Source organism: Octopus bimaculoides, chromosome 10, assembly GCF_046866305.1.
Source record: "Octopus bimaculoides isolate indiv1 chromosome 10, ASM4686630v1, whole genome shotgun sequence".
Taxonomy (NCBI): domain Eukaryota; kingdom Metazoa; phylum Mollusca; class Cephalopoda; order Octopoda; family Octopodidae; genus Octopus; species Octopus bimaculoides.
Window position 1 is genome coordinate 80,154,169 of NC_142937.1, and position 14,923 is coordinate 80,169,091.

Below are 14,923 nucleotides of genomic sequence, written 5' to 3' on the forward strand. Positions count from 1 at the left end.
CATACACACGTGCGCACACACACACACATATTACCTTTATTAGTGGAATGGTTTCCTTATTCTTACTTTTTAATCTTTGTCTTGGTTTATTGGTTTTCCGTTTTTTCTATTTTTCTGTTTAAATCCCACGAAAAACGATTTCTTTCATTTCGATGTTAATTTTCTTCTAATTTCTATGCTCTCCTGACAATTGTTCTATAGATAACTGAAATACTACCCATAATTCCCACCGATATTTCTGGAGCTGGAATTGATGTCCAATATCTTCATTTATCGTAGATGAATCAGGAAGTAACACATTTCTGGTAAATACTAACCATTTCATGAACATTCCACGAATTCTTTCATATTTGCCTCTTTAGTTATATTTTCTGTTCAGCTATCGCTATTCAATCATTTCGTTATTCAATTTTTTTATCGAACTTCTATCGCTCGATAATCTTGTGTTATCCATTTGTTGTTTTATATTATGGCTATAATTGAGCAGAAACCTTTCTCTCGAAATTTTTTTCTAGAAGAAATTGCCAATAAACCTTAAATGTTGTTTATTTCACTCCAACAAATCTGGTCACATATTCTTGTCAACTCATTTTATATTTTTCTCACAACCATTATCAGGACAATGTGTGTTTGTTTATGTTTCACACTGTTTACCTGGTTAGATATTTATCCAAGTTGTAGTTCTACAGCTTTCCATTTTGTTATTCAGTATTATTGCTAATTTTATTGGGGTTATATTTAAATTGTCTTTTATTCCTGTCTTAAATATTCTGCCTTTCAATATTGTTGCCCTCTAAAGAATATATGGATCACCTAAAAGAGCAAAAAGTAGAGATCAGGGTTAGATTTTATTCAGCTTCAGCTTCTAATAATTTAAAACATGGCAATTCCTAGATATACTAATATGAGGCGCGTAGCTTAGTGGTTAGCGTGTTCGGCTACCTTCATGAAGTTGTGAGTTCAATTCCTGGCGACTCGTTGTGTCCTTCAGTAATACACTCTTTCACGTTGCTCTAGTTCACTCAGCTGGCAAAAATGGGTTATACCAGTAATTCAAAGGGCCAGTTTTTTTCACATTCTGTGTCACACTGAATCTCCCTGAGAATTACGTTAAGAGTAAGAGTGTCTGTGGAGTGTTCAGCCACTTGCACGTTAATTTCACGAGCATCAGGTTGTTCCGTTGATCGGATCAACTGGAAGCCTCGTTGTCGTCGTCGTAACTGACGGAGTACCAGAGAGACATAGTTTCCTATGTCGCTAGCATAGTTTACTCTGCGTGCGAATATTTAGCATGTCGTTCTCTTTCAAACAATGGTCTCGTATTCCTTAACAGTATTTACTTCGTTAGTTGAAAATCATAGTATTTACCATATTTCTCAAGTGGGAGTTAAGGATTCTGTGTTTAGATTGCTCGTTCAATTGTAAAGTTGATGTTTGGCAGAATTAACAGACTTCTACTGAAATGGCTTTCTTACCGGAAGTCTCTTACATAGCAAACAATTCCTCTGAGTCACCTAACGTCTTTCAATTACAAGGGGTCGCTATTATTGGTTCTTGATCCCAAAGGAAATCATCATCATCATCATTATCATCATCATCATCATTATCATCATCATCATCATCATCATCATCATCATTATTATTGTATTACTTCTCAGAGCGCGCGAACATATTTGCTTTGGTAGATTCTGTGAGAGCAGACAGCAGCCTGCTGTCAGAGGTATTATCATTATTATTATCATTATTATTATTATTGTTTATTATTATCATCATCATCATCATCATCATCGTCATTATTATTATTATTATTATTATTATTATTATTATTATTATTATTATTATTATTATTATTATTATTATTATTATTATTAGTAGTAGTAGTAGTAGTAGTAGTAGTAGTAGTAGTAGTAGTAGTAGTAGTAGTAGTATCATCATCATCATTATTATTAACCTAAGCTATAATGATTGTGAAATCCCGCATCAAAATATAACTGAAGGGAAATTGTTGCTCATATGTGTGAAAGAGTATCTTCGTATGGGGTTCCACAAGAAACAGCAGACGTCACCGAGTTTATATGTTTACGCACGGCGATGCATAAAAGTCGAGATTAGAACAGCTTGCAAATGCTTAGTCCAGTTATACAGCTGCCCACGTCGCTTTAACATAGCGAACGGGATGGCGAACACACTCACAAATTAGCATTTACACATGTGTATACATGAATACATATGCATGCATTTACATACATACATACATACATGACAGAGAATGTGGACACAGAAATAATGGACTCAACCACATCTTGGTCATAGGGACTAGCCAGGAGGAGCAATATAGAACAGAGAGGTCCAGACCAGACTAGAGTTGACTAGACTGGAGTAGAAAAGACCAGACCAGTGTTCAAGCCCTGTGGTCAACATCCTGAAAACTGGGGTTTCTTCCTTGTCATATACATATATATATATATATATATATATATATATATATATATATATATATATATATATATATATATATATATGTATATGTGTGTGTATCTGTATATGTATATATATATTTATGTATATATATATATATGTGTGTGTGTGTGTGTGTGTGTGTGTGTGTGTGTGTGTGGTTGTGCACACGCCTGTGCGGAATTATGTCCATATATGTATGTGTCTAGGTATGAACATATGTATACTAGGATGTAATTGTATAAGATGACCAGTGAGAAATACTATTAGAGAAGTGTGTGCGTGCGCAGGTCTAAGTATTATGTTGTATATAAGAAAGACAACTCTTTCAAACCTACATTCTCTACTTCTCTCTACGTCTGTTTGTGTGTTAAGATGAATACGAATAAATTAGAAAGAGAAGCTTCATATTTTCATCCTTGCCCACGTGTTCTTTGAGACACACTCCCACATGCACAAACATACATACATAAATAGATATAATATGAATGTATGAATGTATGTGTGTGTGTATGTATGTATGTAAATATATGTCTGTGTATGTATGTACGTATATATGTATGTCTGTATGTATGCATTATGTATGTATGTATGTATGTATGTATGTGTGCGTGTATGTATGTCATTATTTAGTTTTATTTCAAGATTTCTTGCCAATAGAGAAAGGGCCGGTTTCTAACTTAGACCCCAAATTCCTTCAATAGAATTTCAACATCAATAACAGGGTATTTCTGTTTGTATGTATGTATATATGTATGTATGTATGTATGTATGTATGGATGGATGTATGCATGCATGTATGTATGTATGCATGTATGTATGGGTGCAGATTTGCATGTGCAACTTTTTATATGTACAGATTAGATATGCATATACTTGCGAATCTAGACACGCTCATATATATTTAAATGATAAACTTCTGGAAAGTTTTACAGATTTTTACAGTTCCAGCGATGGATTGGATCTGTAGACTTCGAATTAGCTTTCTCCTTTCTGGTTTTCATATGCCTAATTTCTCAAGATTGGTATTCAGACAGTGTGTTACATATCCCAGGGTTCCAATTATTACCGGAATTACGCACACATGTATATTTACAAGCACATATATACATACACACATGCACACTCATTCATCGAAGCACATGTATACACACACACACCAACGCGTATGTGTACAAATACACACACAATGTTCATATTTACCAGAACGTTTTTGTAATCATTCTATAGGAGTGACAACAGGGATCATGACCCTTTGCAAGTGTGGTGGAGAAGGAGAGGATGATATCCTCACACGAAGGGTCAGTCCCAGATACTTGCAATAGATAAGACCCCCATAAAGCCCCGTCTCGCCCATTCAGCAGGGGCTATGTGGCAGTATTATACTGGGATATGAAACTAAAAACGTCAAGAATGGAATCAAATACGGGGACGATTTCTGGTCAGACGGTTTTACAGTTCCGCAAACAACCCGTCCTTGATTTTGTTTTCCTGATATCAACCTCGGAAGGATCAAGCGCAACGTTGAAAATTGAAATCACAGCACAGAGAAGTGGAACAAATGCAACAATGTATTTTAGTTGACGATTTAGTAATTTAGTAATTAGCTAAATTGCATGAAATATACACCGGTTGTAGAAGATTCACCATACAACACATAAACTCATGAACTGTTGGCAAAGAAACGTCAAAGCTTGCAGTGATGGCTGTGAAGTGTATAGGAAATCAATACAGAGACACTTTCGAAGGGAATACAAATATTATATACAACATATAGAGAATATATACCACATGCAGTATATATAGCATACATACAGAATATAATACAATATGTAACATACACACATACAACATATAGAGTATGTACAACATAATACACACAACATACTATATACATCATACATATAATACTTGAGAATGAAGTAGCCATACATGAACACACGATGCTTATATAAACTTTTATACTATGCACAAACGAACAAACACACTATATACGGACATACAATCTGTGTATATACGTACACATCTAGAGTACATATATTGACACTCATACACAATGTCCCTCTGTATAAATACAATAACCACACACAATGTAGAAATACACAGAGACCTCTGTATTTAACCTTTTCTAATGTCTTTTTATTTGTCCACTAAACATGGACAAGCATAAATAGGGATGAAATCAGATGAAACAGCCAACGCGATATGAATTATGCGTAATGTATTATCTGTTTGAGGGCAATAGAAATTATTTACACACACTCTGATAAACAAACGTGTCAAACTTCAGTTTTTGTATCGGAAAAATAACCCAGCTCCATATTAATGAATCACGCATGCGCAGCCAGACCAGCCATCCTTGGCTAGATTCTGATCACGTGTTTTAGATTGAATATGACTAGAATCGGTTCATGAAGAATTTCGAATTAATGAGATTTTAATATTTCAAAATATCGTTTCTCGTGTAATATTCATCGTGGTTTTTGAATTTAAGCATTTTTTTTTATTATTGTCCTGACATAGTATTGTAAGAGTCCGGAATGAGAAGGAAACAGTAGCAAAATGATATCAACAAGGAAGTGTCTATATATGTGTGTATAAAGGCGTGGTAAGAAGCTTGCTTCTCAACCAATGGTTTCGGGTTTCACTCCCATTGCGTGACATCTTGGGCAAATTTCTTCTACTATAGCCCTGGGCCGACCAAAGCCTTCTGAGTGGATTTGGTAGATGGAAACAGAAAGAAGCCTGCCATATATATGTATGTATGCGTATTTATATATGTCTGTGTGTGCGTGTCTGTGTGTATGCATATATGTATGTATATATGTATGTAAGTATAATCAAATTAGACAGTGTGCTCTGCTTTTCACTCTTAGCAGAACAGTCCCCGTCTAAGACTGTGCTGTTCAATCTAGTTCAGATTAAAATTCAGAGCCAGTTGTCAACTTTGATACAATGGATATAAATATATATCTCTATTCAGCTTATACGTGTCTATGTATATGTATATATACATCTATATATATATATAAATATATATATATATATATATATATATATATATATATATATATATATATATATATATATATATATATATATATATATATATATATATACATATATATACATATATATATGTATGTATATATATATATATATATATATATATATATATATATATATATGCACATATATATATAAACACTCATGTATATATATATATATATATATATATATATATATATATATATATATATATATATACTATATATATATAAACATACATGTGTGTACATATATATATATATATATATATATATATATATATATATATACGTGTGTATATGTGTATATATATATATATATATATATATATATATATATATATATATATATATATATGCATGTATGTATATATTGCCAAGATACACTCAGGTGAAGGCTAAAATAAACAACAGCCCTGCCATCAATTGACTGCATTTTTTCCTTTTTACTTTTGGTCAGTTCAATCCATGCAAGAAGGTTGTTTGGGTAAAATGAGAAATTTAACGACAGTAAAAACAGTTACGACTCTAACAATGGTTATAACGCTAATAAGCATTATACCAACAACGCCTTTGACTCGCCCTCTCGCTGCTAATGTTCAATTAGGAAATGCACTTCCGGTGAGAGTCAATATTTCAGCCATTTTCATTTTGTTTTACTCAAATAATGTCACGAACGAAGGTGAAAATCTTAATTAATTAATTAATTAGTTAACAACTTGATTATATTGCTGTTGCCACTGTTGTTTAATAAATATTGTTATTCTTGTTTCTAATTTAATGTTAGTATTACTTATGTCGCTGCTGGGGTTCTCTTTGCTGTAATTTTCGTTCATGATGATGATGATGATGCTACCTATTCTGGTACTTCTTTGTATGTGTATATTTGTATGTATGGGGAGGCGTAACTCTTCCTCGTTTTGCGTGTCCAGGGTTTTGTGAATGTAGCAATGCGTGACAATATCTCCGTCTATGATTGTACTCTACAGATACAGCCAGTGTATGTGCCTGTTCGTGAGTTTGCATGGCTTTCTACACACACACACACACACACACACACACACGTATGTGCGCGCGCGCGCATCTTTATATATATAGATATGCATATATACATGTATGTATGTATGTATCTATGTATGTATGTACGTAAGTATGTACGTATGTATGTACGTATGTATGCATGTGTGTATGTATGTATGTATGTATGTATGTATGTATGTATGTATGTATGAATATATGTATATATGAATGTATGTATGTACGGCTTGAATGTATGTATGTTTGTATGTCATTATTCAGTTTATTTCAAGATTTCCTGCCAATAGAGAAAGAACCGGTTTCTAACCTAGATTCAAGGCTCCTTCATTGGAATTTCAACATCAACAGCAGGGTATTTTTGTTTGTTTGTATATATGTATGTGCAGATTTGTATGTTTTATGTATAGAGTTGCATATCTAGACACACTCATATATATTTAAATGATAAACTTCTGAAAAGTTTTACAGATTTTTAGTTCCAGTGATGGATTCGATCTGTTGTCTTCGAATTAGCTTTCTCCATTCTGGTTTTCAGAAGCCTAATTTCTCAAGATTGGATTTTAGGCTGTGTATTCTCTTTTTCACTGATCTTCAGCTTTATGTTAATATCCACTGGGCAGCTAATTTCCACAACTGTGCAGTTTCTCTATCCCAAATCATTATATCGGGTCTGTTGTGCTTACATTTTATTGAGATCTTTACTGATACATTCCACCAGTACTACTTTATATTATGAGTGGCTATGGCTTCTACCATATTGTGGGGTTTTATCTCTTTGTTCTCGGGATTATCCTTCCGATGGATTTCATTATAGAGTGTCCTAGCTACAACGCCATGTCCCATCGGTAAATAATACCGTGATAACATTTTCAGACAACTGCATCGGTTGTCACATTTTACGTACGTATGTATGTATGTATGTATGTATGTATGTATGTATGTATGTATGTATGTATGTATGTATGTATGCTATTCTGAAGCGTCATTGCGTCGGATGTTTGTGCATTTTGCGGATGTGTTCGATAAATATGCAAACATTTTACGTGGATGTAATTCATGTCTGACCGCCGCTCGTCCCAGCGCGTCTTTCTTCAGTTTACTCTTTTACTCTTTCATTTGTTTCAGTCATTTGACTGCGGCCATGCTGGAGCACCGCCTTTAGTCGAGCAAATCGACCCCAGAACTTATTCTTTGTAAGCCTAGTACTTATTCTATCGGTCTCTTTTGCCGAACCGCTAAGTGACGGAGACATAAACACACCAGCATCAGTTGTCAAGCAATGCTAGGGGGACAAACACACACACAAACACACACACATATACATATACATATATATACACATATACGACGGGCTTTTTTCAGTTTCCGTCTACCAAATCCACTCACAAGGCTTTGGTCGGCCCGAGGCTATAGTAGAAGACACTTGCCCAAGGTGCCACGCAGTGGGACTGAACCCAGAACCATGTGGTTGATAAGCAAGCTACTTACCACACAGCCACTCCTGCGACTATGGTTTTGTATATTTATTTATTTGTGTGGTTTTCTTGTTTTTGTTTGTGCCCTCGTGTACATGTGTCTGGTTTGTTGGTGAATATTTGCGTCCATATCTGTCGGTCTAAGCGTTTCTAGATTTTCTATGAAAGTATGAAGAAATGGAAAAGTATGTATATATTTTCTTGTGTCTATAACGTAGTGACAATTTGAGAATGGGTTTGTTCTAGTCTTATATAAAGTTTATGAATATTGAAGTATGTGTTCAGTTTTCATAAGCCCCCTCTGGCAAATAGGTTAGTTACCTCGCCGTGAATCTACCCTTCTAAAGGAGACGGAAATGAAGGCTCTTTGAAGTTTTAGTAAGCTCAGTTCCGTCTCTGACTCCCTAGTTTGGTGAATTAGTCACGTGGCTGAGAACAACCTCGACAGTCGTTGATTTGGCAGAAATGGTTGGGAGTTTAGCTGGAACTCTTTTGATTCCAAGTTTAAATTACATCGGGAGTAGATTATCTTTAATTGGTTTGTGGCTGATTAAAGATTCAATATTTATTCGTCTTATTCGATTTTTCGCAATTCAAATATGGTGACGCTTTTGTCAGCCTCGATGATGACAATTTACTCGTTCGACCAATAGAATTCGAATCAGAAAATTAACGATTAAATCATTTCAGTATTTCACACGCGTCTTTAGCACAGTTCTCAAACTGACTCCTTGTGTCAAACTGCAACAACGCATGTCCCTTGAATTAAAAGTATAAATTGCAGAAAGGGACACACTAGGCTGCTTCTATATTTGTTGACCCTGCAAACAAATTTCAGGTCTTTTATGGATCTTGAGACGTTTGGTGGTATAGAAGCAAATAGAAATTCATGTGTAATGCATTAGTGTTATCTTATAATGTGCCAGACAAACTCTTTAGCAAAGGAAAATGGTGGCTCACATTGTACCCAGTTAGAGGAAACAAGATATTATGACATATTAAATATCAATATTCTAAAGACTCACGCTACGTTATTTTCTTGCTGTGTTTAATGTTTCCATTATATTTTTTAATTTCATACATCAGTTATTTTTTGCGGCAGACAACTTTAATTATCTTCTGGTTTATATCCGATGGCATATGATTTTTTCTGAGGATGAACATGAACATATGCGCGCGTGCGCATATGTCTTTCACAGTTGCATAAATATATTTCTGCTTGTCTGTCTCTCTGTTTGTACACATCAAAACCGTCATTAACTATCAACTGAAATATATGCACTTGCTTATATATATATATATATATATATATATATATATATATATATATATATATATATATGTCTATTTATGGATGTGCATAGGTGTATAAATATCTGTAAAAGTATGTATGTGAATACACACTCATATATATATATATATATATATATATATATATGTGTGTGTGTGTGTATGTGTGTGTGTGTGTATGTATATATATATACATATAAATATATATAAGAGGTAATGGTGTCAGTAAGACCCAAAGGTGTCACGTAATGCTGAGTAAGTGCTATCTCTCTCTCTCTCTCTCTCTCTCTCTATATATATATATATATATATATATATATATATATATATATACTTCCGGTTTCGTAGTGTTAAGACGTGTTTTTCCCTGTCTCTCGAAGCAACCAACAGGTATCTTTCCATATCGAAGATAAATATTCGCTGAAGCCGACACAAAACTCGGTACCTGTTTGTTTAATGACGGTCCTGCATTATCACCGTTGAAAAAGAAAGTAAATAGTATATATACAACGCACGTTAATGTGAGCGAACCAAAGCGAACAACCATCTTCGAAGAAACCAGATAGAAATCTGAGCTAAGTTTTATTCTCTATTTCTAAGTTTTATTAATATTCTATTCTCTCTCCAAAAACAATTTACGACAAAATAATTTATTTCACTAGTTTGTTAACATACCGTAATTTGTCTCACAGAATAGTTTTGTTTTTGTTTATTTACGATAAAATTTACTTACGATAAAATCGTTTCTTCTTAGTTTATTTACATACTAAGTTTGTTTGTTAACATACTGTAATCTCTCTCACAGAATAGTTTTTGTTTATTTACGATTAAATTTATTTACGATAAAATCGTTCTTCTTAGTTTATTTAAAGTATTAAAAGTTTTCACTCATTTTCCCTTATAGTCACCTCGTTTTAACACTCTTAATCGAAATCTCTATTCTACTCTTATCCCATCTTCTCTCCCTCACTTTTTCTCTCTTAGTTTCTCTATTTCTCACCCTCTCTCTCTGTTCTCCGTGATATATATATTTCTCGTTTTTAATTTTTCGTTTTTCTTCTCATTTTCATTTTGTCTTGTTTGTTTCTCTCTCTCGAGTTATCCTCTCTCCCTCATATATACATACATACATATATGTATATATACATATATATATATATGTATGTATATATATATATGTATATATTTTTATTATTTTCATTATTCGTTTCATTTTGTCTTGTCTCGTTTTGTTTGTTTCTCTCTTGAGTTATCTTCTCTCTCTCTCTCTCATACCTCTCTATTCCTATCACATCCACTCTCTCTCTCTCTCTCTCTATCTATCTCGTACTCTGTACGCACTCTCTACTCGCTCTACTTCGTATTCTCCCTTCTCCCTCCCCTCTTTATACTCTTCTTTCTTTCTAGTACTATTCCTATATTCTTTAAGATAACCCCTCTCTCTCAAATATCGTGCACCATGGATACCAGAGGACGAGACTTTGTACAGCGCCAAGTTGAGGCCAACAAGAAGATGAAGATGCGCCGAAACTGGCAGCTGGAAGAAGTTCGTCTTCTTATACACGCATGGAACTTGGCCAAAGGATCACCAGCAAATGATCTAATAGCCGAAAGCCTGGATAGGTACAATTTCCACAGGTCAATGGCTCAAATTGATCGAAAGAAACTGGAGCTCATTCGCTCCTACGAGCTCGTGAAACCGCACCTTGACCTCCTAGAAGGCATTATGAGAGACACGGACACAAAAAAAAAATGGACAGTGAAGACCCTGCACACTGTGCTCAGGCTCAGGAGGACCAAACGAATCACCAAGACAAGGCAGATGCCACCAGTGCTGTAGCCACTGATGAGGGATGCAATGACCATGGTGAATACAGTCAACGCTGCACCACAAACGACAAAGACAGGAGAACAGACAAGAAGACGGTAAACACAAACAGGCTTCAAGCCCAAACACGTCACACAGAGAAAAATAAAAATAAAAAGAAACAGATCTGTAAATTCTACCTAAATGGTACCTGCTGGCACGGGGAAAAGGGACAAAACTGCAAATTTGCCCATCCCAAACACCACCAGCTAAACAAGGTAGATAACCACTTACAACAAAATAAGCGGGAGCGCAGAAAAGGGAGACCAGAAAGCTTAAATCTACGTACACATAATCCACCGAATACCAACAGGACTCACTAAGAGAGAAGTCCGTATATTCCTTCTGCTCCCCAAAAAAGGCTATATGCAGAGGCTGTACGAACTGCAGTAGCTGAGCAGCAAGCTTTTTTAAGCTTGGCCCAGAAAATGGTACAACAGTTAACGTGGATGCAGAGGGTACAGAGTCAACGCCACACGAACCATTGTCCAAGACCACCACAGATGATGGATCAGGGATGGCCACCGCTAACACCAGGAACCCCTGCACAGATATCACACCCATATTCCTACTGAATATCCGGGGCCTATTACGAACAGGCGGCAAAGACAAGTTCCTATACTTGAAAGACCTAGTAACATGCAATCAAGCAATATGCATGGCGCTTACCGAAACGCATCTAACACCTAATATAGCAGATGCGGAGATAAATATACCAGAGTATGCCGTACTCCGAACAGACAGAAGGGATAGAAGTCATGGGGGAGTTGCAATGTACATCCGAGAAGATGTCACACCCCTACTACTACTATCACACTCAAACTCTGTATGTGATACTTTAATAGTACACATAAAACAAATTGATGTAGTTGTATGCTCAACATACCGTCCACCAAATGCCGCAAAGCAGGAGGGTAAATTTGAGGACAGCCTCAGACGCATAGAAGAGGTCCTGATAAATCTGGACCAACACATCAATATACTTTTCCTAGGCGACTTTAACCTCCCAAATGTTAAATGGCCTGAAGGTCACATCCTCTCTGGGATGTCACTGCATGAACAAAGCCAGGCAAAATCATTGCTAGAACTATCCAACATGCTGTTCATGGAACAAGTGATACTCCAACCAACCAGGGGAAGCAATGTTTTAGATCTCTGCTTCACAAACAATGTGAGCCTAATCCATAATGTGAAAATAACGCCCACGTCTCTCTCAGATCATAACATTATAGAATTAACTATGTATGGTCCTAGACAACCCACTGACACCCACCCCACCAGGAGGACTCAAGCAATATCCAACCTGAATTTCCACGGGGCGGACTGGAAGTCAATTCGCAGAGAGATTCGAAATCAAAACTGGCATGACAGCCTTTCTATACAAGACAATGACCTCAAACTAAGTCATTTTATGTCAACCATACAAGACATATGCACCAAATACGTGCCATATAGAAAGACCAGCAAACATGCCAATAGAATTCCTAGAGACAGGAAAATCCTTATGAGACACAGAACAAAGGTCTCAAACCAGTTAAATAGAGAACTGGAGGATAGGAAAAGGGCTAAATTAAAACTAACACTGTTAGAAATAGAAAACAAAATTAAACTCTCCCATGAAAAGGAGAGAGCAGAGAAGGAAAAGAGAGCAGTAGAAAGCATAAAAACAAACCCCAAGGCTTTCTATAGATTTGCAAAGGAGACTGCTACGGTGCAGTATAAGATAGGACCCCTGTTCCTGCCTAATGGCTCACTGACTGCAGATCCCACATGGATAAGTGAAGTGCTCAGTACACAATTCAAGAGTGTCTTCACCTCTCCTCTGAGTCACATGCAGATAAAGAACCCAGCTGATTTCTTTGACAATAGCACTCAGCAGAAGGGGACTGCATCCATTACCTACATCGACATTGAAGAGGAAGATGTGATAGCTGCCATAAATGAAATGAGCTCAAATTCGGCAACTGGCCCCGATGGTTTCCCAGCTGTCCTCTTAAAGTCGTGTAAACAAGAATTAGCAGGACCACTCCGGATACTCTTCCAGAGTTTCCTTGCAAATGGTAAACTTCCCAAAAAGCTGAAGGAAGGCACCATATGTCCTATCCATAAAGGTGGAAGCAGAGCAGAGGCTGGAAACTACAGGCCCATCTCTCTGACTTCACATATTAGCAAAGTCATGGAACGAATTGTCAGAAGGAGATTGATTGCGTTCCTAGAAGAAAATGACTTGCTGAATGAGACCCAGCATGGTTTCCGTCCAGGTAAAAGCTGCCTCACGCAGCTCTTGCAGCATTATGACTGGGTCCTGAAGCAGCTACTTGACCATTCAAATGTTGATGTGATATATCTCGACTTTGCAAAAGCCTTTGACAAAGTTGATCATGGCTTGATATGTCACAAGCTGCGAAACCTTGGCATAGCTGGTAAATTAGGAGAGTGGCTGCATGACTTCCTGAATGGTAGAAGTCAGACAGTTGCAGCCAATGGAGAACTATCTAGGGAAACACAAATATTGAGCGGTGTTCCTCAGGGAACTGTTCTGGGGCCACTACTGTTCATAGTGGCCCTTCTGGACATGCCCACGGTCACTCGGAGAGCCACTGTCACTAGCTATGCTGATGACACAAAGATATCTCAGGCAATAAAGAATCCTGATGATATTGTAAGCCTGCAGAATGACCTAAATGCAATATATGAGTGGGCAGAGCAAAATAATATGCAGTTCAATGCAAAAAAATTTCAAGTACTGCGCTACAAGACCACAAGTACCTCCCAACTGGCATACACAGGGCCTGGAGGTACTGCAATCCCAGAACCACAAACAGTTAGAGATCTGGGCATCAACATGTGTAGTGATGCATCATTTCACATGCACATTATCAAGTTGACAGCAAGGTGCAGACAACTGGCGGGGTGGATACTGAGGACTTTCCGTACAAGGGATCAAAAAGTCATGTTGATTCTATGGAAGACATTTGTTCTGAGCCGCCTAGACTATTGCTCTCAGTTGTGGTCACCACACAGTGTTAAGCGGACAGCAGAACTCGAGGCAATTCAGCGGCACTATACAAAAAAGATCGCCACAGTCCAACAGATGAACTACAGGGAGCGACTGAAGGCACTAGGTCTCTACTCCCTGGAGCGCAGGCGGGAGAGATATGTAATAATATACATATGGAAAATACTGGAAGGACTGGTGCCAAACTTTGGTATCAAGTACTACAGGAATGCCCGCACGGGTCGCCACTGCATGGTGCCAAAGGTACCGTCCACTGCATCTCACATAAGAACGAGATACTGCAGCAGCCTCGGTTTCAGAGGACCTCAGCTCTTCAATGCCCTGCCAAAACATTTGAGAGACATGCAAGACATGGATGCGGAGGTCTTCAAGACAAAACTTGACGGTTTCCTCTCCACGATACCAGACGAACCAATGGCTCGTAATGAGACGCAGTTTAGGGCAGCTGTGTCAAATTCTCTTATACACCAGATGTGCCATCAAAACTCTTGATTGGACCATGTCAGGTGGGGGAAAAGAGCCATGCAAGGAACGTGAAAATCACGGTGGTGCACCAGCATGACCGCAGTCACTTGGCTGAAACACATAAATAAATAAATAAATAAATATATATATATATATATATATATATATACATATATATATATATATATATATATATATATATATATATATATATATATATATATATATATATATATATACATATATATATATATATATATATATA

General features: G+C 36.5%; 1 protein-coding gene across 5 annotated transcripts in view; it reads left to right on the top strand.

Moving 5' to 3' along the window:
- LOC106869536 (bursicon) overlaps positions 1–14,923 on the top strand; it is a 174,857-nt gene that overhangs the window by 69,215 nt on the left and 90,719 nt on the right. For 2 of the 5 annotated variants that reach the window (XM_089358850.1, XM_089358849.1), the window contains exon 2: positions 202–305. The exons of the other annotated variants lie outside the window; for them this stretch is intronic. The gene's annotated coding sequence lies outside the window, so the exon portion shown is untranslated. The remainder of the gene's footprint in view (positions 1–201; positions 306–14,923) is intronic. 5 annotated transcript variants of the gene reach the window in all.